Here is a 23926-nt window from a genome sequence, read left to right on the forward strand (position 1 = left end):
ACAACAGCTGGAGTGCCGGAGGTTGCCTACCCCCTGGTCTAGGGGGTTAGGTTTGGACTGGCTCCACTGCTAGTTCTAGTTGGTGATAGGGAGAGTAAGCTGTGACTTGTGATCCCTCTACTTAGCCCCAAAAATTGGTGTGATTAAAAAAATTTCACCAATCTCTGCATGAACTACAGAAGGAGAAAAGAAGAAAGACAAAAGAAGCCACTAGACAACTTAGGGTACTTTCACAAAGTTTTCCGGTATTGAGTTCCGCCATAGGGGCTCAATACTGGAAAGCAACCCGTTCAGGATGCATCAGGATGTCTTCAGTTCAGTCCCTTTTATGATATTTGGCCGGAGAAAATACTGCAGCATGCTGCAGTATTTTCTCCGGCCAAAATTCCGGAACATTTGCCCGAATGCCGGATCCGGAATTAATTTCCATTGAAATGTATTAATGCTGGATCCGGTACCAAGAGTTCCGGTTTTCACATTAAATCTGTGAAAAAAGATAAATACCGGATCCGTTTTTCCGGATGACACTGGATAGACGGATCCGGTATTGCAATGCATTTGTCAGATGGATCCGCATCTGGAAACAAATGATATCCGTTTGCATACGGATTTCCGGATCTTCTGGATTCTGCCGGATTCTTCTAACTCTAGTGTGAAAGTAGCCTTAGAATCTGCATGGCTGAGCATTGGATTCAGTAAGGCAGGGATGGGCAAACTGCGGCTCTCCAGCTGGTGTAAAACTACAAACCCCATCATGCACTGCTGTAGGGTTATAGCTGTAGGCAGACTGGGCGTTGTAGTTTTACTGGAGCTGGAGAGCCGCAGTTTGCCCATCCCTGCAGTAAGGTAACCAGCTACCAAAAGCTGTTAAGACTTTACTGTAGTGAGGGGACACTGTTAAGACACCCTTCACACTTGGACACGACCTGGCCACTTGTATCTCTACAGCCATCTTTACAATTAACTTAATAAACACACTCCTATCTCAGTTTGAGACTCCCCGTTCTGAGCAGCGGTCATATGACATGAAGGTTTGCAGATTTTAACACTGCGGCAAGACTCTCCATCTGCCGATCGCATGATTCCCCCTCTCTATTGGTCTGCCCCTTTACGCAGAGTGTGCTAGTGATGGTCTCTTGTGGGAGAGGAGCAGCGCTGAGGTAGTTTTAAAGAAATGACCGCCACGTTCCGTGTAAGGGTGCGGGGCAAAAAGAGAAGTGATGACATGATGGGCAGATCAGGCTGATTTGCAGCAAAGTTGTCACATGAGCGTCGTTCTAAACGGGGAGTAGCACTCCAAAGTGACCCCCATGACTTACATTGGATGGGATCCATTAGGTTCCGCAGCATTATTTCTCACGTCGAAAACAAAAATCTAAAACTACCTGGGATATGCCAGGGATAGCAATACATGCACAATGAGTACGTCGCTCTCACTCCTATCGTTCCCATTTACCAGGCTCTGGCGCGGATTCACTCATTGCTGCGGCCCACACAATCCGCCTTTGTATCGCCACAACAATTAGCTGACACAAAGTGCAGGGAAAGCGTGAGATTTGTGAAGGTCAAACTCAGCTTTGATAATGGCGTTTCACCCACATCCAGCTATTTAATCGTAATTAGTGATCATTAGCGGCAGTTTCAAGGCACACCTCATCAGCACTTTGCTCTGTTATAACGGAGTGGTGCTGTATTCAGCTGAAGCTGTATGAATGCAGCTCTGGAGTCATGAGGCATCCTCAGTCATGAAACCATATATTGTAAACAGGAACTTTAACTGCTGAAATCAGGGTCTTTTTTTTTCTTTTGTGCTTGAGCTTCCCCTGAGGGGGCTTGGGTATCACCCACATCCTCATCTCATCCTTATAGACAAGCTTTCCAAGTGTTTCCTAGAACACAAAGGGAAAACAAATATATCGGCTTGATGGCCATAGCAGATATTCCTACTAGTGCTTAACAAGGGACGTTCAGATCCTATTTTTTCCCTATTTTCATCCTGCACTAAGGCCTCTTGCACACGAACGTTTTTTTTTTTCCGTTTACGGACCGTATACGGAACCATTCATATCAATGGATCCGCAAGAAAAACTGAAGGTACTCCGTATGCCTTCTGTTTCTGTATTTCTGTTCAAAGATAGAACATGTCCTATTATTGTCCACATAACGGACAAGGATAGTACTGTTCTATCAGGGTCCAGCTGTTCCGTTCCGCAAAAAACGGAATGCACACGGAAATCCGTATTTTTTGCGGACCGCAAAATACTGAAAAAGCCATACGGTCGTGTTCAAGAGGCCTAGGGCTTATAATTGTCCCCCAGGGGCCCCCGATGCATGCGCTGTACTCTTAACCGCGACTGATGCCACTGACGGAGGCTTGTGATGATGTACACACCCCTTCATAGATTTGGGGCATTTTGGACTGTCCTAAATCTATGCCTGTCATGAGGGGGGGGTTATATCTGCACCAAAATTTGCAACGTTTTTTATACTAATAAATCTGTCTAAAAGTTTTATGATGCGCCACGTCCGGTGAACTAGGCATTCTGTTTGAACGTTTGATGAGCATAATGTAAAAAAATGCTCTGCGTGCTTGATTTAATCCCATTCACTTTAATTGGATGTGACTGATGGACGTGGCATCACTGGCTGTGACGGACATGGCGTTGAACGGCTGATTGGAACAGTAGCTGGGAGCCCACTGATCAGATATTGATGGCCTATGCCAAGGAAAGGTCATCAATACTAAAATCCCAGACAACCTCTTTAGACCTGCACAGACCTAGTACTATGTGGCAGTCATATCATGGGGCAGGTCAGCGCCTGATATAGGACTCGGGGTGACAGGGGGCTCAGCACTAGACTCCTTCGTCCTGACACATAACCATGGCATTTTGCTTAAGCCACCACTAGGGGAATCTCAGTGCAAAGAGATTTTCTTTACAGCCATTGAATTCAAGGGTAACTGTATAAAATACCTATGCAGTGAGCTCCCTCTAGTGGTGACAATTTGCTAAATGAAGGGAATCAGATGATTCAGGGCTGCATGAGGAATACTTGTTTGTGCATTGATGCAAGATGTCTGGTGTAAATAGATTGAGAAATAGGATCTTCGAAATGTGCCCCATATATGAAGCACCTGGTCCACTTTTTTCTAATATAGAAGTTGGATAAAGTGGATGAAGCAGAGCGTGATTTATTTATATTTTTTTACAAAACCAGATTGTCACTGTCAGATCTATAACAAATTCCTAGGTGACTATAAGAAGCAATGATTAGATTGCGTCTCCCTTGCTTTGAGATTTATTGTCATTGCAATGTATTGCAGATTCGCTACGTTCTTATGGAGCCCTGCCACCTGCAGGCCAGGCTTTCGCAGACAATGAACGGCTTCCCCAACTGCCGCAAGGAGGAGCTGCTCAGGCCCCAGGAGCTTCCAAAGGAAAGCCACCTCAGAAGTTGTGATCCCAATTGACTATGGCATTTGAAGGGTTATATGCCTGCCATCGGCATTATCGCCGATTGCAGACATTAGCCCCAAGTGTCTGCTGTTTAATACAGCAGAAACACAGCGGCTACGGCGCTCGCGAGAAGGTGCCATCTTTAAAGACCTGACTTCAACTATACATGTGCGGCGGCGGTCAAAAAGGTTAAAGCGGACTACAACTAAATCCTAGAATGCTGATTCCACAATCTGGGCTGTGCTCACATGACTTTACTGGCTGCTGATGTCTTGACCTGATCTTCTCCTGAGTCAGGTGGTCACGTGAGTACAGCCCAGATTGCAGAATCAGTGGCAGGATGGAGGGGTAAATAAGTAGTGGTGAAATGATCTTCCTTTCACAGGTTGTCCGCAAGCTAGGATTTAGTCATAGTCCAGGAGAATCCCTTTTAGGGTCCATTCACACGTCCGTAATTTGGGTCCGCATTCGTTCCACAATTTGCGGACCCATTCACTTTCAATGGGGCTGGAACGGATGCAAATCCACATTTCCTGGATCCGCATCCGCATTTTCGGGATCCGCATGCGTTTTTTTGGGATCCGTTTTTTCGGGATCCGCAATTTCGTTCCTGGAAAAAATAGAACATGTCCTATTCTTGTCCGCAATTGCGGACCAGAAAAGGCATTTTCTATCATAGTGTCTGTGATGTGCGGATCCGCAAATTGCGGATCGCACATTGCAGGTGTCCGTGTTTTGCGGATCCGCAAAACACTTACGGACGTGTGAATGGACCCTAAATGTTGCAAAGACCAAAGACAGGTAACAGGTGCCTGATCCACTGCTGCAGAGCCATGTAATGTCAATGAAGCTAAATCTGATACAACACCACCATCTAGTGGTCACATAATGACAGTGTATATTCTTTTCTAGATAGATTACTTTTTTCATTCAGCATGGCTCCATGGACAAGCTGATGTTGGGAGCTTGTAATTGCGCATTTTTACAAGGGAAGTGAAGTCTTATATGAATTTAAAGGGGTTATCCCATAATTAATGTAAAACAAAATGACATCATATGGAATGTCAACCTCTTTCCAACAAAGCTAGAACCGGCCCTTTACTTCATATTGATCCAGAGATCTCCCCATTCATTGCTCTACTAGATTTATTTCAGGCTGGCAGCTCAGGAAGCGTGGTCTTTCTCAGGGGGTATTTCCTGTCCGCTGCAGCAGGTGGCAGGGTGGAATTGAGCATGTGTGTCCACCGCAATGAGGTGGACAGAGAAATTACAAAAGGAGCAACCAGCAGGTGGCGCATTACAGATACAGTTTATTAAATAGCTCAGTGGCTATACTCCATTTTAAATTACATGCAATTACAAAAATATTCTGATCCAGCTGTTGGGTTAATAACTGTAGAATATTTTTAATATTTTAAAGGGATGTTTGTGCAAAGATCATCTATTATCTAGAGAAAGATTTGCGCCTTGTAGCTTTCTGTTGTTTCTAATTATACAGAAATCTAAAAAAAAAAAAAGCTTTGCCTTCATCTGAACAGATTTCTACAATCCCTATTCAGATGAATGATGAAGTCACAAACATTTCTGCAACAAATCTGATGCATGTGAACACAGCCTAATAAGATACATGGGAGAAGGATGTAAAAAAGTGGACACCCCCTTTAAGTCACATAGTCGGTTTACAAAACATAAACCTCGAATTGACTGCAGATATTGCACACAAAAGTGAAAAGCCCAAATTCAATTGTGCAACGTATTCCACGTATTCATTTATTTGTTTTTGTTTTTTGAACATTTTCTTGATAAATAAACAACAAAATAAAATAATGTATACAATGTAACAGAGCGACATGCTTCATCAGGAGGGGCTCCACAGTATGGTTCTGGGTGCCTGTACTTGGGGGTGGGACACGAGCTCTTCTTCATGGGGGGGGGGGGTGCCTGTGCTGCAGCGCTCTGCTCAAAGGGCCATATCCGGAATATTAGCTTATAATCGGATTTATGTTATTCTGTGACCTGAATTTTATTGTAATACCTCCTTTACATACGTCACCCGACCTTCTCAGACATACTTTCAATATCCACTTAGTCACGATCGATTTTCTTGCACAATAGAGCAATTTCATTATTACTAACCCGTAATTATTCAGTCTGCGGCTATCACTTGCCAAAATACATCTCACTAGGTCCGAGGGGACCTTCATTTCATGTGGCTCGTCTATAAATTTTCTTACTACCACAATGATTACCTTCCATTATTACTGCAATGACCATATAAACCAGCTGCCAAGCAGTGTGCTGTAGAAGGTTGTACTCAGGGGTGCATCACCAATGAGGCGAGGTGAGGCACCACCAAGAGGGGGGCAGGGGAAGGGCCATAGGCAATGAACGTTTCCATTGTGGAAACACTCATCTCTATGTATTCAACTGCATTGCTGTACTCAGGACAGCAATACAGTTGAATGCTGCGACGGGGCACTGGAGCGATGTCTCCCTGGGCCACCGTTTCCTCTAATAGGCTTCAGTCCTGGTTCCTGTGGTCTATCAGAGGTCGCACTGCCTGAGCCGGCCTGCATGGGGCTCAGGGCACAGACTAGAAGAGGTCTGTGTCCTGCACTGTATCGCTGACGGCAGAATGGAGGTCAGTATTTGAGTTTATTATTTTTATTTATAAATATACATTATAAGGGGTAATATTTTGTTCTGGCACACATTATAAGGGGGTATTTTTGTACAGTACTGGCACAAATTATAGGGGGAATTATTACTATTGGGGGCACTATAGGGGCATTACTACATCTGGGGGCAAAATGAGGGACATTGTTACTATTGGGTGTACTGTTACCACGTAAGAATTATTACTATTGGTGGGACTTTTGTGAGGACTTTTACATAGCGAGGCACCCTGGCACAGTATCAGCTGAGCACAATTATTTTTGGAGAACACTATGTTTACGGCACTATAAGTTTCAGGGACACGATTTGCTGGGCACAGTTATTTTTTTAGGGCACTGTGTGCCAATAATTATTGAAGGAGAACTATCTGTGTGTTACTAGTATTTTCAGGGGGATTATATGTTTCTATAGCATTGGGAAGCAAAGTGGGCCCAGTAGTTGGCGCTGTATTACCTGTATGTTTTGTAGTCATGAATGTAATGTTTTCTGTAACGGTCGCGTACACACACACACAGGGGGGAGGGAAGTGACCACTGCGCTCCACCCTCACCCCTGGCCCTGCCTACTTGCCTCGCGAGTCCTAATGACAGGGGACAACTGGACGGCAATCCCTAGCTTGGACTAAGTGCAGGGAAGACAGACAGACAGACAAACAACAGAATGTGAACGGACCGAGTCAATACCAGGAAAGCTACAAAGTACAAATGGAGCAAGCAGAGAATTGTCAGGAGAAGCCGGGGTCATAAATACCAGGAGAGTCGTGAAGTACCAAAGGAGTCAGCAGAGGATCGTCAGGAGGAGGCCGGGGTCAGAATACCAGGAGAGCAGCAAAGTACACAAGGAGCAGGCAGAGGATGGTCAGGAATTCAGCAGGAGGTAAGTACGCCAGGAAAGACAAACCACAGGTGGAACCTAAATTAACAGGCAACCTGTGGCCAGCAGGCTGCCTGTATTTATAGTGGGGAGTGAGGGTCATGTGACGTGGCCAGCGTCACATGACCGACAGACCAACCAGTCGATCACCGAGTGATCAGCTCGGCGCTCAAGGCAGACTTAGGAGCAGGGAGCCACCCAGCTAGTAAAGCCGCCCTGGGAACGAGGTCAAACACAGATCCTTGCTCCCGAAGCTAAGCAGCAGGTCTGCGGCTGATGCGAGACCGAGTGCGCCTTCGGCACCCCGTTACATTTTCCAAGTATGTCTTTAACAGTAGGGATGGAGAGAAGTGGTGGTGGGGGCTGCCGTTTCAGTTTTTGCCTCAGGCAGCAGAAAGGCTAGGTGCACCCCTGGTTGTACTATGTGAGACTACAGCTCCAAATATGCACCCAACGAATGTTGAGCATTGTTGGTCCACAAACTAGAACGGTGCCAGATATCACCTGATATGAGGCAGAAAGGTGGATAGAGAGTCGTTATCATTCTATCTATACATCTTATTCGAGAGGAGTATCCATTTTAGTACATAATAAAGTTAAATATGAATCTGTGGCATGTAAGGTAGATGACTGCGGCAGGTATCTCTTCCTACAATCTATCAGTCATACAGGTGAAATTAGAATATCGTGCAAAGTTCATTTATTTCAGTAATGCAACTTAAAAGGTGAAACACATGAGACTCATTACATGCAAAACAAGATATTTCAAGACTTTATTTGATATAATTTGGATGATTATGGCTCACAGCTTATAAAACCCCAAAGTCACAATTTTGAGGTCCCCTTTGCTCAGGGGGTATGGATTAATTAGCTGACTAGAGTGTGACACTTTGAGCCTAGAATATTGAACCTTTTCACAAAATTCTAATTTTAAGCTGCATTAATGCAATTCCTTTTAATTTGCATTACTGAAACACCGTAAATGGACTTTTGGACAATATTCTAATTTTTCGAGTTTCACCTGTATATAAAGGACGTATATATGTGTGCATGTATGTATGTTCCGCGATCACTCAAAAACGCAACCATCGATTTCAACGAAGCTTGGTATACACACCCCTTGCTACCTGGAAAGAAATCTTGTGGGGGTCTCAGCTCTCTAGGACGTACCATTCCTGAGATATTCCCAAAAAAATGCAAATATGGCACATCACATGACCTACATTAGCCAATAGAACCCCCAGAATGCCCCCCATCCTAGGAGTTAGTGGGAAGATTGTGTGGGACTTACTGCACCCACTGCTGCATAAGGGTTACCACCTCTATGTGGATAACTATTATACACGCATACCCCTATTTAGGTCCCTAACTGCCCAGAGGTACTGTGGCTTGCGGCACAGTGCGCAACAATTAGAGAGGCCTCCCTAGATCCCTGGTAGGGCAACCACTGAGAATGGGCAAAAGTAGGGCTCTCCTCCAGGAGAACATGCTGGTGGTTAAGTACAAGGACAAGAGGGACGTCCTTGTACTGACCAACATTCCCACTAACGCCAGATCCCCTGCCCCTGTATGAGGTACCACAACCTCCACCCCCAAACCAGTTTGTATCCTGGACTACAACAGGCACATGGGAGGGGTGGATCTTTCAGATCAACTTCTGAAGCCCTACAGTGCCACACGAAAAACGAAAGTGTGGTACAAAAAGCTGGCCGTACAGATGGCAATGTGCAATGCGTATGTGCTATTTCATTCTGCAGGCCACAGAGGAACTTTCCTTCAGTTCCAAGAGGTGGTTATCAAGGCCCTAATTTTTCAAACCCAGGTCGGGGAGGGTCCCAGTACTTCAGGAAGTTATGGTGCCCGTGTTGTACCAGGGCAACATTTTCCAGGTCAAGTCCCTCAGACAGCAAGAAAGGGAAAGACCCCAAAAAGATGCAGGGTGTGTTACAAAAGGGGGATAAGGAAAGACACAATTTACCACTGTGAAACCTGCCCTGAAAAACCTGGCCTGTGCATGCAGGAGTGTTTCAGAATATACCACTCATCCATGGAGTATTAATTTAATCCCATCCTTTATGCTCCCTGTAATATTTCCACTTTATATCTCTGATTTAGTCCTCCTCGCTTGCATAACCACTTTCCAACAACCACTACATATTCTTCTCTGCGAGACAACTGTTAGGTCAAAAGTGCCCATACAGCAGGCTACAGGCACATATGGGGTGTTTGCAAAAAGGGGATAAAATGGGGAACATATACTGGGGTGCATTTTCTCCTTTAACCCCTTGTGAAAGTAAAAAATTGGGGTCTGCTAGTAATTTTACATTTTTACAAATGTGTGCTTTGAAATGCTGTCACAAGTGTTGTTGTCTTCTATGAGACACCTGTTTGCTGAAAAGTGCCCTTTCCACCCCTTAAAATGTTCATATGGGGGTGCCGTTTCCGAAATGGGGTCACTTGTTCAGGTTTTTCATTTCTGGGGACCTCAGAAATTTATTTAATGCGACATGGCAACTAAAATCCATGTCTGCCAATTCAGGCCTGTCAGCAAAATTCATATTTTGCAGTTTGCCTGCTGTGCGCCCATACAGCAGGCTACAAGCACATATGGGGTGTTTCCTGAATGGGGAGAAAATGGGGAACACATCCTGGGGTGCATTTTCTCCTTTAACCCCTTGTGGGGAAAAAAATTCGGGTCTGTTAGTAATTTTTTTTCCCCCACAAATGTGTGCTTTGAAATCCTTTCACAAGTGTCTTCAGAAAAATAGTCAGTATGTAAATTGGGAAAATAGAGGGATATGTTTGTTGAGTCACATTTTTAAGGGGGATATATTGAAGGATTTTAAATCTTTGGTAAAAGGAGTTTGGGATCCCCAAAAAAGATTTTTTTTTAAGTATTTACAAATCAGGGATGCAATTAATTCATCAGTTGACCTTGAGAAGTATGAAAAAGCCCCTTCTGAGAATATTAATCACTTTCTCGGGAATAGAAAGGCTAAAGGTAGTATTTCAAGGAGATATAAAATACTAATGAGGGAATTACAAACAAAGATAAAAATAGTAGCCAAAGAAAAATGGAAAAAAGGCCCTCACACGGGGATTCTCAGTTCTTTCTTATACACAGGTTACATCGCCCACCTACACTATTAAATAAATGGTTTAAGAGCCACAGATGAGTGTCCAAGGTGGTGAAGACCAGGCAGGTCTGGTTCGTTTAATATGGAGATGTCCCAAGTTATTTAGATATTGGTCTGAAATAGCAGCTGTTATTGATAACGGTATGCACGGTGACCCTGTGGCCTGTATATTAGGGGGTACAATACATTTGGGCTTGGGGAAGGTTGTGAAACAAGTACTCTGTAAGCTGCTGTTTCAGGTAAGACTGTCTATTTTGAGAAAATGGATGGAAAAAAGCCAGCCTTCTGTGAATGAATGGGAGAAATCTGTGACGGGGGGTTGGGGTTGAGTAAAAAATAGGGATATATTGTCATGTTGTTTTCCTGTTTTTATGATGTATTTGAAATTCTATAAATAAAAAAATAATAATATGAGGCAGAATAAACATTTACTTTTTGTGACTTCCACGTGACATCTCTGATTGGAGTTCTTCTCTTTCCCTTTTCTTCTCCTGTCAGCCCAGGCCACCATGCCAACTTCTCCTAGCCACAACTTGCTGCCCAGATCGTTTCTCCATTATACTGGATCCGAATACTGTCGTACACTGCACCCCTGAACATAATACTGTGACACACTGCCCCTTGAAAACACTAGCTTTACACACTGTCACCCGACCAGCCCTGTCCACTATCAAACAAAGGCAGAGCAATTTAATTATTAAATTATTACTCCACCTGCATGACAGACTTCTGGCTCTCCAAATTGGCTCAATCCCCAAGATCTGCCCCTGGACACTTTAATTGGCCAATTATAGCCTTGACCAGAACTTCTTCTTTTTTTTTTTTTTTAATGCTTTCCTCTTTGCATTTCAGTAGTCATCACTTTTTTTTTTTTTTACAGTTTTTGCGCAGGCCAATGTATTGGTATGTATACATCAGCATTTAAATTTATATTCATTTTTATTTTGGCAAAAAAAATTAAAACAATTCAGCTGCAGATATTTTATTTTTTTGGCATACACCAATCTGAGAACACAGCTACATGGGAAATGGTCACAAGCAAGCGCCGGTCTGCCAGGGCACCTTATGCCAAAGACAGAGCCAACACCAAGGCCTGACCCAAAGTCACTTGACAACGGAAAGTCCGCTCACATGACTCAGGCCCACATTTTTACTTTACTACGTACCTGAGTACCTGAGCATACACTGCTAAGGTAGCAACTGACCTTAAAAAGGTTTGTCCCATTAAAGATATTCTACAGTTTCACCTGGATCTGAATACTTTTGTAATTGCAAGTAATTAGAAATTTAGCATAGCCACTGAGTTATTTAATAAAATGTATATTTATAGCGCCACCTGCTGTTAGTTTTTTTTCTTATTCCTTTTACCTGCTCACTGAGAAGGCTGCACATGCTCAGTTTCATCCTTCAACTGCTTCCTGGGCTGTGATAGGGAGAGCATGGACACGCCCCCTTACCTTCAGCAGAAAAGACACTCCCCTTGAGCTGTCAGGTTGATATAAATCTAGCAGAGCAATGAATGAGGAGATCTCTGGATCCATGTGAGGTACAGGGCTGGTTCGAGCTTTGTTAGAAAGACATTGTCATGCACTATATAATGTCCGATTTTCATTTTTTACATTAGTCATGGGATAACCCCTTTAAATGCCTCAGAGGAGTTCTTTCCTCTAATCGCAGCTAGTTTCTAGGGAGGGATGAAGGAATGCCAAACACTTCACCTCCACATTCACTTGCCAACTGCCTGGGTGATCCATATTTTGGGGCCCCAGCTCCCCTGGTGTTTCATACCAACAGGAGACAGCATCAGAACGATACCTGCGGGACTCACTAACCTGCTCTCCTCTAAAGAAGATGGAGATTCAACTAGAACAGCTTTCACACTTCTGGCCTGTGGACCCCTGTGCTACTGAAATGGCTGTACGGGGGGTATGCTACATGTGTGCACTAATACGATGCCTCCCTACCAACCCAGATCCAGCGGGACAGTCCTGGATTTTGGGCACTGTTGCGCTGTGGGAGGACTGCAGCATGTCACACTTTCAATCTATGTCCTCAGGACACAGATACAGTTGAATACGATGGTGTCCTGCTCCACCATACACCCTGAGACCACTGCTGTCCGCGGCCTGGTGAAGACACAATGTAGTGAAGAGGCTTGCACTGAGAGGTGAGCTCCATTCATCATGGAAACTGGGCTAGGCGAGTATTACATGTGGAGACACTTAAATCGCATTATACTTGGGGCACTGCAAAGTATTGTGTTTACACAGTGACTACGGGATAAATGTATGTACACAGTGACTGCACCAGCAGAATAGTGAGTGCAGCTCTGGAGTATAATACAGGATGTAACTCAGGATCAGTACAGGATAAGTAATGTATGTATACAGTGACTGCACCAGCAGAATAGTGAATGCAGCTCTGGAGTATAATACAGGATGTAACTCAGGATCAGTACAGGATAAGTAATGTATGTACATAGTGACTGCACCAGCAGAATAGTGAATCCAGCTCTGGAGTATAATACAGGATGTAACTCAGAATAAGTAATGTATGTACACAGTGACTGCGCTAGCAGAATAGTGAGTGCAGCTCTGGAGTATAATACAGGATGTAACTCTGGATCAGTACAGGATAAGTAATGTATGTACACAGTGACTGCACCAGCAGAATAGTGAATGCAGCTCTGGAGTATAATATAGGATGTAACTCAGGATCAGTACAGGATAAGTAATGTATGTACATAGTGACTGCACCAGCAGAATAGTGAATGCAGCTCTGGAGTATAATACAGGATGTAACTCAGAATAAGTAATGTATGTACACAGTGACTGCGCTAGCAGAATAGTGATTGCAGCTCTGGAGTATAATACAGGATGTAACTCAGGATCAGTATAGGATAAGTAATGTAATGTAAACAGTGACTCCACCAGCAGAATAGTGAGTGCAGCTCTGGAGTATAATACAGGAGGTAACTCAGGATCAGTACAGGATAAGTAATGTAATGTACACAGTGACTCCACCAGCAGAATAGTGAGTGCAGCTCTGGAGTATAATACAGGATGTAACTCAGGATCAGTATAGGATAAGTAATGTAATGTAAACAGTGACTGCACCAGCAGAATAGTGAGTGCAGCTCCTTAGTATAATACAGGGTGAGTCAAAAGTCTATGAAATGGGAAAATTGAATATTTAAAGTAATAGGTAAGGGGTCCTATCTTTTAGGCTATGTACGGGACATGGCCGCCATCTTGAAGGCTACCATATTGGATCAATTGCAAATTTTTCCAATGGAATGGGTTCATATAGCATATAAAAGAAGACCAGAATTTTCTCAAAAATCGATTGCCACATTCAGATTTGCAATATTTCCTGTGGTTCAAAAGTTATCAACACAGAAAGTTGCAGCAACAACTGGGAACCTTCCCTATGATGCGCAGCTATTTGATGTGCTGTCCCTGGTGCTGAACTCAGAACTTTGACGTTTTGAACTTTCTGTGTTGATAACTTTTGAACCACAAAAGATATTGCAAATCTGATTCTGACCATCAATTTCTGAGAAAATTCCTTGATACGCTACATTACCCCTTCCCATTGAAAAAATTGGCCCCCAAAGTGGTGGCTTTCAAAATGAAGGCCATGTTCTTGACATAGCCATGTTGCTGGGGTAATCAGATATTTAATTTTCCCTTTTGTTTCTGAAATACAAAGGTGTGCTGAGACTTTTGACTCACCTTGTACAGGATGTAACACAAGGTCAGAACCAGTGGCGTAGCTATAGGGGTCGCAGCGTTTGCAAATGCGACTGAGCCCCTAAGCCAGGCCATATTTTTCGCTTTATAAGATGCAGTGAGTCTTATAAAGTGAATACTATGGAAACGCTCACTAGTATGCAGGAGGAGCGAGGAGTGAAGTGTGGTGAGGCTGTACTCACCCCTCCTCCTTGTTCTTCTCCGGGCCGCACTGCTGTGTCCTGACTACGTACAGGGTCAGGACGTACAATGCGCACTATGACCTGACACTGTACACAGGCAGGTGACAGTGCAGTGTGGCCCCGGAGAAGACCAGTGAGCAAGGACTGAAGGAGAGGACGCCGCACATGGAGAGCAGCGGTGGAGCAGGAGAGGTAAGTTTATTTATATTTGGTATGATATGGGGATCTGACTCTAATTTGAGGGCTGGCTCTGATCTGATATGGGGGTCGGAGTGCTCTGCTCTGATATGGGGGTCGGAGGTTTGATATGGGGGTCTGAGTATCTGATATGGGGGTCGGAGTGCTCTGCTGTTTCCCGGACGGGAGGTGGTCGGGAATGTGTCTCATTTCGCCTTAGTAATGGCGAGATGAGACAACCCCTTTAAAGGACTTTTCCCACTATCAATACATTTTCCCCATCAGGAGGGTACTCACAATATCTTGCGGTGCCCCAGAAATCAATTTAGCAGTGGCCGACTGGCCACCCGTGTCCTGTGAATAAGGCCGCAGTTTTTCAGTGCGATTGCTCCAGACTCGCTTGTGGTTTAGCTCCACTGAATGGATCTACACCAGGAGTGGACACCCGCAGTGGTTTCCAGCGGGGTCCATCTGAGAGAGGACAGGGCCTGGTCACAGCTATATACCGCAGCCACAGCTGCCGACAGCGGCTTTTTGGTGCAGAATCTGTGCTCAATTCCGTTGGTAAACAACTCGGTGTGAATGGGGCCTCAGTCAACATATTATTTCCTCTTTTCCAGTCTTGCATTTATTTTGAGAAGTGGGTACAGTTCTGTATCTGGTTCATACAATGCTATAAGGTAAGCATCCTGGATTTCAGACTGATACATTGTAGCAAACTACCAGAGAGGTGTGTGCAGCTGCTGCTGCTGATGTGACAACTGTATCCACTCTTCAGCTGAGGGCAGGACTGGTCAGGTTTACTGACTCTGAATGGAAACAAGGGTATTCTCTTTCACTGACTGCAAACAGTGATATTGGAATATCATTCTGAGGAAACAGAGATAGGAAGTAGAAATGGGTGGACCCATTCTAATGAATCTTGCCTCAGCAGCAGGACCTCTCCCCCCGTCCGAGGGGCGGTCCCTGCACATCAAGAAGCAAGGGCAGAGGCTGCGCTCCAGCTCTGTAGCTGCGACTGCGCAGGTGCCCCTACCAGCAAAAATGTAGGAATAAACTGCAACTGGGTGCTACACAGATGTACACCGTTGGACCATATCAGACTGTGTAGGAATAAACCCCAAACCACAACACCCAGTTGTCATTTTATTTGTAAATTTCTCTTTGTATGAAAACCTTCCAGAATTGTTTTACTAGACTTATACCATTCTTTTTAACATTACACCATGAGGGGACAACTGTGAGCTGCCACTCCAGCTTAGGGCTCATGGGTCACAGTGTAGGGGGAGGGGAGGAACACCAGAATGACAACAGAAGGAAAATGACCAGGAACTAGGCCTCAAGGATAGGGAAAGGGAAATGGTGACCACGTAAGGAAACCCTAAAGCTAGCCCTGACTCCTGTCAGTATGAATAGACCCTGAAGGTGGGAATATTCATACACCAGAAACCTAGGCCCTAGTAACCCTGAAAATCCCTAGGAGTAGTGACAGGGTCTGAGACTACTGGTTCCTTCCCAGATGAATGAACCAGCGTCTCCCTGAGGCCTAGTAAACAACGAGCAAATGGGAGCAACAAAATACCAAGAGAAGTACAATTATCGTCAATAGAAAATGGATGAGCAGGAACTCAAATGAGGACCACACACCAGCTCTTCCAACTCCAGGCAGAGAATATCAACCACATGGTATGAAGTGTGAGTCCAGACTAAATAGAAGAGCAGTAATGACCACAAGCTGCACCTGAAACAAGAGGCGTGGTCATTACCAACAACAACACTGCAACGAGTGAAAACAGATGGGCTGTCAGATGACCTAACATGCAGCCAGTCTCCCAGATCTTCTAACCTCTGTCACTGGAGGGACCGTGACATCATGAACACGGCCGTAGCCGTTTTTGCTGTCTGTAAAACATGGATACGGGCCGTGTGCCTTCCGCAGGTACTTATAGGCATCTACTCACCATTTGGCACTATACGTCCAATGTACAGAGCACAGTCAGCATCATTACCCATTTATAAGCACAGTAGGGGAGATTTATCATGAGGAGAATTATTAAAGTCAGTTTTGCTATATTTTGCACCACATTTCTCAAATGTTGAATAATGCTTAATATATTTGGTTCATCTAACTTTACTCCCTCATGCACAGGACTGTGTGCCGGCCGTGCCCATGCTTCGGACCGCAAACTTCAGTTCCGCAATTCATGGGCACCCACTGTGTGAACTTAAAAGGGGTCCGCTATCCGCATCCAATGGTCCACTCCGCAAAAAAGTAGTGTATGCACTGCTTTTTTTTGCAGTGCGGAGGACGGACATAAAACCCACGGAAGCACTCCGTAGTGCTTCCGTGGGCTTCCAGTCCATGCCTCCGTCCTGCACCGTCCATTGCGACTTATAGCCCCCAGATACTCAATTAATCTGTCCTCAGGCACCACGCACATTCAACCATCCTGTCCCCAGGCACCTCCAGACTTTTGAGACATGGATCCCTTTACGCCTAGGAGTAAGGCCTCATGCACACGACCATATGTATTTTGCAGTTTGCAGACTGCATATCTGTAAAATATGGATAAAAGCTGTGTGTAGGCCACATTTTCATAATAGAACTGCCTATTTTTGTCCAAATAAGTTGACAGGAATAAGACATGCTCTATAATTTGCGTAATAGCAATACAGATGCGGACAGCACATGGATGACATCCGTTATTTCATGCTGACCCATACAACAGTCATGTGCATGAGGCCTAATCATTAGTAATATTTCAGATCCTCGTCCATAATTAGAGATAATAATAATGTCTGCATGATTTATGTAAATGGCCCTTTAACCAGCCTTGACCTGTATTCGGATTTAATCAGATTAATTATAAAATCATTGATTTTTTTTATATTGATTGGTTATCACATTTTCTTCCATTAGTAAAAGTGATTCTTAGTGAATAGCTCATCTGGCAGAAGTTATTTCAGTAGTCTACCATTTCACCAGCAGGTGGCAGTGTTGTCTTAGATTTTACCATGCCCCTTTTTGCAGCATCTATGAATTGGATGCCATATAATTTGGGGCTCCTACGTGCCCCACTATCTTGTCAATGAGTCTTGCACATGGCCACATAACAGGGCATGCAAACCCGATGGGAGAATTAATCACGGTGTGTTCCATCGAATGCACATGCGGCTCGGGAGCCATACATCTGTGCACTGCTGTGTTCAAGGGAGATTTATTTCTGAAAATCTTTCATGAAAAATAATTACCTAGAGCACTAGATTTTGTATGTCTGCACCTTAAAGGGGTTGGCCACCTTTTGTTTTTTTTTTGGCAACCCCCTCCTTTCTCAACAGATCTGCAAAGGGAAGCATACTTATCTGCTACCTGCCGCTGGGTCCCGTCTCCTTTACTCAGGTCCCCTGCAGTCAACATCTGCTTTGATACTGCTGCAGCAGTGACCCGTACCCCTTGATTAATGTCAGTTGTTCACGTGAGCAGGTCACTGATAGGGATTGGCTGCAGCTGCATCAAAGCAGATGTTGACAGCAGGGGACCCGCGCAAGGCTGCTGAGTTCGGGGAGTAAAGAGCCAAGGCCACCCAGGAAGGTGAGGTTTGCCAATCTCCCCCCCCCCCCCCCCCCCACACACACACACACACACAAAAGATGGTCAAACCCTTTAAAGGGGTATTCCAGTTATAACAAGTTATTCCCTATCCTCAGGATAGGGGATAACTATCAGATCGGGGGTCCTACCGCTGGGCCCTCCACCGATTATGAGATCGGGGGTCCCAGTACCTTGTGAAGCCCCCCTGATATGGACGGAGCGGCTTGTTGAGAAATCTTGCTGCCGCTCCGGTCACTTCTGTGGGAGCATCGGAGATAGCCACATTGATTTGAAATCAGCATCAAGAAATGACGTCACTTTTTGGTGCAGTTTCCGGTGTCAGCTCTGCAGCAGAGGAGCAACTAGGAAAGGGACTAATCTGTGCGTGGACCCACAGAAGTCGTGAATGCAAATCCGTGGCAGTGAATTTTTTCTGACGGAAGAATCCACTGTGTGCACGTGCCTTTACATTCATAGACAGCAAGAAGAGATTTCAACAAATTGTGTGGAATACAAGACATGTAGGACTTTTTATTCTAGGATGATTAAGCTTTAAAGGGGTTTACTCGGAAAAGAATATTGATGGCTTATCCTCAGGACAGGACATCCATATCAGATCAGTGGGGGTCCTAAGGGGGGTGGGGTGGGGTCCGACTGGGGGCCAGAAGCAATGATTGCTTCCATCAATACAGATGGAAGTGTTCATTGCTGGAGCACCAGGAGCTGCGGTCCTGTTACTCAGCTCCCCGTGCTCAGTGTTTTCCACATTAAATGGTGAAGCAGGGGGCCTTCTGCTCCCTGCTTCACCATTCAGACTGCAGGCACAGATCGCTCTGCTGGCCTGTGTGGGAGGAGTCTTTAGCCAGGGAGTCTACCTGTGCTCCTCCCACAACGTGCTCCAGAGCGATCTGTGTCTGCAGAGGAGAGCTGGAGGAGATTAGATCATCAGGAATGAGACGAGGGGAGTAGTTACTGTTTTTTGTTTTATAAACACAGAGGGCATTACTACTATAAAGGGGGCACAAAGGGCTTTACTACTATGAAGGGGGCACAGAGGGCTTTACTACTGTAAAGGGTACACAAAGAGGACATTACTACTGTGAAGGTGGCACAAAGAGGGCATAACTACTGTGAGCGGGGCATAATGAGTGCATAACAACTGTGAAGGGGGCACAATGAAGGGATAAGTACTTTAAGGGGGGCACAATGTGGTCATAACTACTGTGAAGGTTGTACAGTGAGGGCATAAATACTGTCAGGGGGCACAAGTATTGGGGGAGGTGGGGTGCCAGAGAAAGGACCCAAACATCTTAGGCACGCCACTGCTGCGGCCTCGTTCTAGGCCAGTGATCTCACAATCATCGGTCCCATGGCCCAAGTGCCTCTCAGTTCCATTCAAGTGAATTAGCCTGGGCTGCAATACCAAGCACAGCCACAATGTACTGCGCTGCGCTCCGCTTGGTATGTTGCGAGTAGGCTGCAGCTGCTTCACGGGAGCACTGCAGCCCCTTTAAATAGCTGATCAGCGGGGGTGATGGGAGTCAGGCCCCCACCGATCAGATATTCATGGTTTATCCTGAAGATCGGTCATCAACATTGTATTCCCGGAAACCTCTTAATTACGTAAAAATGAAAAACCCCTTTAATTTGGCTAAAAAGGCTAATCTCCCAGAATATTCCATGCCTTTCATTGGTTAATGGTTGTCACCGATGAGACCTCTCGCACTGTTACCCGGGCAACAACCCCTGATGCAGTTCATGTGATATGAGCGAGTACACATATATTTGCTCCCATTATCAGCAGCCCCCATAAAAAGGCGCATTGCGTGTCTCAATTACCGGCCTTTTAAATATTGCCCTATTTCCCATTTTCTGGGAGAGGAATGCCGCCGCTTCTTATGCTAAACATCCGAGCCGAGCTTGTTTTCGAGTCCAGAATGCATTAAGACTTTCACAAGAATGAATTTCATCAAATCTATTTAATTCAAGTGTCTCATACATTTTAATTCCTCGAAAATAAGCTTTTTCAAATTAAAGATCTGAACAACTGTGACCGTCCTGGGAAATTAACCCGAGACGGAAAATCAGAGGGAAAAGCCACCCGAAAGGGAATATGTAAAGAGCGCTGAAGTGGCACTATGAATAAGTATATAAGGGATCGCCCCCTCCCTGGGACATAAACTACATAAGTATCTGAGGGATCGCCCCCTCCCTGGGACATAAACTACACAGGGCACTATGAATAAGTATCTGAGGGATCGCCTCCTCCCTGGGACATAAACTACATAAGTATATGAGGGATCGTCCCCCTCCCTGGGACATAAACTACATAAGTATATGAGGGATCGCCCCCCCCCCCCTGGGACATAAACTACATAAGTATCTGAGGGATCGCCCCCTCCCTGGGACATAAACTACATAAGTATATGAGAGATCGCCCCCACCTAGGGACATAGACTACATAAGTATATGAGGGATCGCCCCCTCCCTGGGGCATAAACTACACAGGGCACTATGAATAAGTATATGAGGGATCGCCTCCTCCCTGGGATATAAACTACATAAGTATATGAGGGATTGCCCCTTCCCTGGGACATAAACTACATAAGTATATGAGGGATCGCCCCCTCCCTGGGACATAAACTACACAGGGTACTATGAATAAGTATCTGAGGGATCGCCTCCTCCCTGGGACATAAACTACATAAGTATATGAGGGATCGCCCCCACCTAGGGACATAGACTACATAAGTATATGAGGGATCGCCCCCTCCCTGGGGCATAAACTACACAGGGCACTATGAATAAGTATATGAGGGATCGCCCCCTCCCCGGGATATAAACTACATAAGTATATAAGGGATCGCCCCCTCCCTGGGACATAAACTACATAAGTATATGAGGGATCGCCCCCTCCCTGGGGCATAAACTACACAGGGCACTATGAATAAGTATATGAGGGATCGCCTCCTCCCTGGGATATAAACTACATAAGTATATGAGGGATCGCCCCCTCCCTGGGACATAAACTACATAAGTATATGAGGGATCGCCCCCTCCCTGGGACATAAACTACATAAGTATATGAGGGATTGCCCCCTCCCTGGGACATAAACTACATAAGTATATGAGGGATTGCCCCTTCCCTGGGACATAAACTACATAAGTATATGAGGGATCGCCCCCTCCCTGGGACATAAACTACATAAGTATATGAGGGATCGCCTCCTCCCTGGGACATAAACTACATAAGTATATGAGGGATCGTCCCCCTCCCTGGGACATAAACTACATAAGTATATGAGGGATCGTCCCCCTCCCTGGGACATAAACTACATAAGTATATGAGGGATCGCCCCCCCCCCCCCTGGGACATAAACTACATAAGTATCTGAGGGATCGCCCCCACCTAGGGACATAGACTACATAAGTATATGAGGGATCGCCCCCTCCCTGGGGCATAAACTACACAGGGCACTATGAATAAGTATATGAGGGATCGCCCCCTCCCTGGGATATAAACTACATAAGTATATGAGGGATTGCCCCTTCCCTGGGACATAAACTACATAAGTATATGAGGGATCGCCCCCACCTAGGGACATAGACTACATAAGTATATGAGGGATTGCCCCCTCCCTGGGACATAAACTACATAAGTATATGAGGGATCGCCCCCTCCCTGGGACATAAACTACATAAGTATATGAGGGATCGCCCCCTCCCTGGGACATAAACTACATAAGTATATGAGGGATTGCCCCTTCCCTGGGACATAAACTACATAAGTATATGAGGGATCGCCCCCTCCCTGGGACATAAACTACATAAGTATATGAGGGATCGCCCCCTCCCCGGGATATAAACTACATAAGTATATGAGGGATTGCCCCTTCCCTGGGACATAAACTACATAAGTATATGAGGGATCGCCCCCTCCCTGGGACATAAACTACATAAGTATATGAGGGATCGCCCCCTCCCTGGGACATAAACTACACAGGGCACTATGAATAAGTATATGAGGGATCGCCCCCTCCCTGGGACATAAACTACATAAGTATCTGAGGAATCGCCCCCTCCCTGGGACATAAACTACATAAGTATATGAGGGATCGCCCCCTCCCTGGGACATAAACTACATAGGTATATGAGGGATCGCCCCCTCCATGGGACATAAACTACATAAGTATCTGAGGAATCGCCCCTTCCCTGGGACATAAACTACATAAGTATATGAGGGATTGCCCCTTCCCTGGGACATAAACTACATAAGTATATGAGGGATTGCCCCTTCCCTGGGACATAAACTACATAAGTATATGAGGGATCGCCCCCTCCCCGGGATATAAACTACATAAGTATATGAGGGATCGCCCCCTCCCTGGGGCATAAACTACACAGGGCACTATGAATAAGTATATGAGGGATCGCCTCCTCCCTGGGACATAAACTACATAAGTATATGAGGGATCGCCCCCTCCCCGGGATATAAACTACATAAGTATATGAGGGATCGCCCCCTCCCTGGGACATAAACTACATAGGTATATGAGGGATTGCCCCCTCCATGGGACATAAACTACATAAGTATATGAGGGATCGCCCCCTCCATGGGACATAAACTACATAAGTATATGAGGGATCGCCCCCTCCATGGGACATAAACTACATAAGTATATGAGGGATCGCCCCCTCCCTGGGACATAAACTACACAGGACACTATGAATAAGTATATGAGGGATCGGATCCTAGAGAGTATGTTGACAACCTTGACGTGAAGCAGAAGCTGAAGGTACTAGTACTGTACATAGTATTAGATATAATGGACATCTTCTACCATGCTTAGTACTGATTGTGCTAGCTGTAAGGCCAGTCATACAAGCAGTTCAGAAAGGCCCGTAAGGTGTGGAGGTGACACCTTTAATAAAACTGGAACAGTTCTAACTGTACTTCTCTCTCTTATTTCAGTGTAAATGTGTTTTTGCTGTTTCTAATTACATAATGTCTGCGTCATGCCTTTACTAGTATACACACTTCATGTGAGGGTATATACATACCCCATGTACATGGAGTTGACCCTTTTGCAGCAGAGAATGCAGACCAATGGCTAATTGTTAAAAGGGGTTGTCCTTCCCAAATTCATGGTGATGGATCATGTGATGGACCATGTGATGAACGCAGTGACGTCATCAAAGGTCCTATTCCTCACAGATGAAGACCGAAGAGATGCCGGCTGCGCGAACAAGTGGATTAAGGTGAGTTAAATAATTATTTTTTTAACCCCTCCAGCCCTATTGTACTATGCATTCTGTATTCAGAATGCTATTATTTTCCCTTATAACCATGTTATAAGGGGAAATAATACAATCTACACAACCTTGAACCCAAACCTGAATTTCTGTGAAGAAGTTCGGGTCTGGGTACCACATTCAGTTTTTTATCACGCGCGTGCAAAACGCATTGCACCCGCACGATAAAAACTGAACAACGGAATGCAATTGCAGTCAAAACTGACTGCAATTGCGTACTTACTTGCGCGGGTTTGCCGCAACGCATCCGGATCTTATCTGGACACGCTCGTGTGAAAGAGGCCTAAGGGTACTTTAACCTATGGTTAAAGTTTTCAGGTATTGAGTTTTCCGGTAGGAGCTCAATACCGGAAAAAAATGCTTCAGTTTTGTCCCAATGCATTCTGAATGTAGAGCAATCTGTTCAGGATGCATCAGGATGTTTTCAGTTCAGTCCCTTTTATGGTATTTGGCTGGAGAAAATACCACAGCATGCTGCGGTATTTTTTCCGGCCAAAATTCCGGAACACTTGTCAGATTGCCGGATCCGGCATTAATTTCCATTTGAAATGTATTAATGCCGGATCCGGTACCAAGTAGTCCGGAAAAATTGATCCGGTTTCTAGGTCTGCGCATACCTTTGAATCTGTGAAAAAGATAAATACCTGATCCGTTTATCCAGATGACACCGGAGAGACGGATCCGGTATTGCAATGCATTTGTCAGACGGATCCGCATCCGGAAACAAATGATATCCGTTTGCATACGGATTTCCGGATCCGGCAGG

The sequence above is a fragment of the Bufo bufo genome, chromosome 10, assembly GCF_905171765.1.
Source record: "Bufo bufo chromosome 10, aBufBuf1.1, whole genome shotgun sequence".
NCBI classification, from domain to species: domain Eukaryota; kingdom Metazoa; phylum Chordata; class Amphibia; order Anura; family Bufonidae; genus Bufo; species Bufo bufo.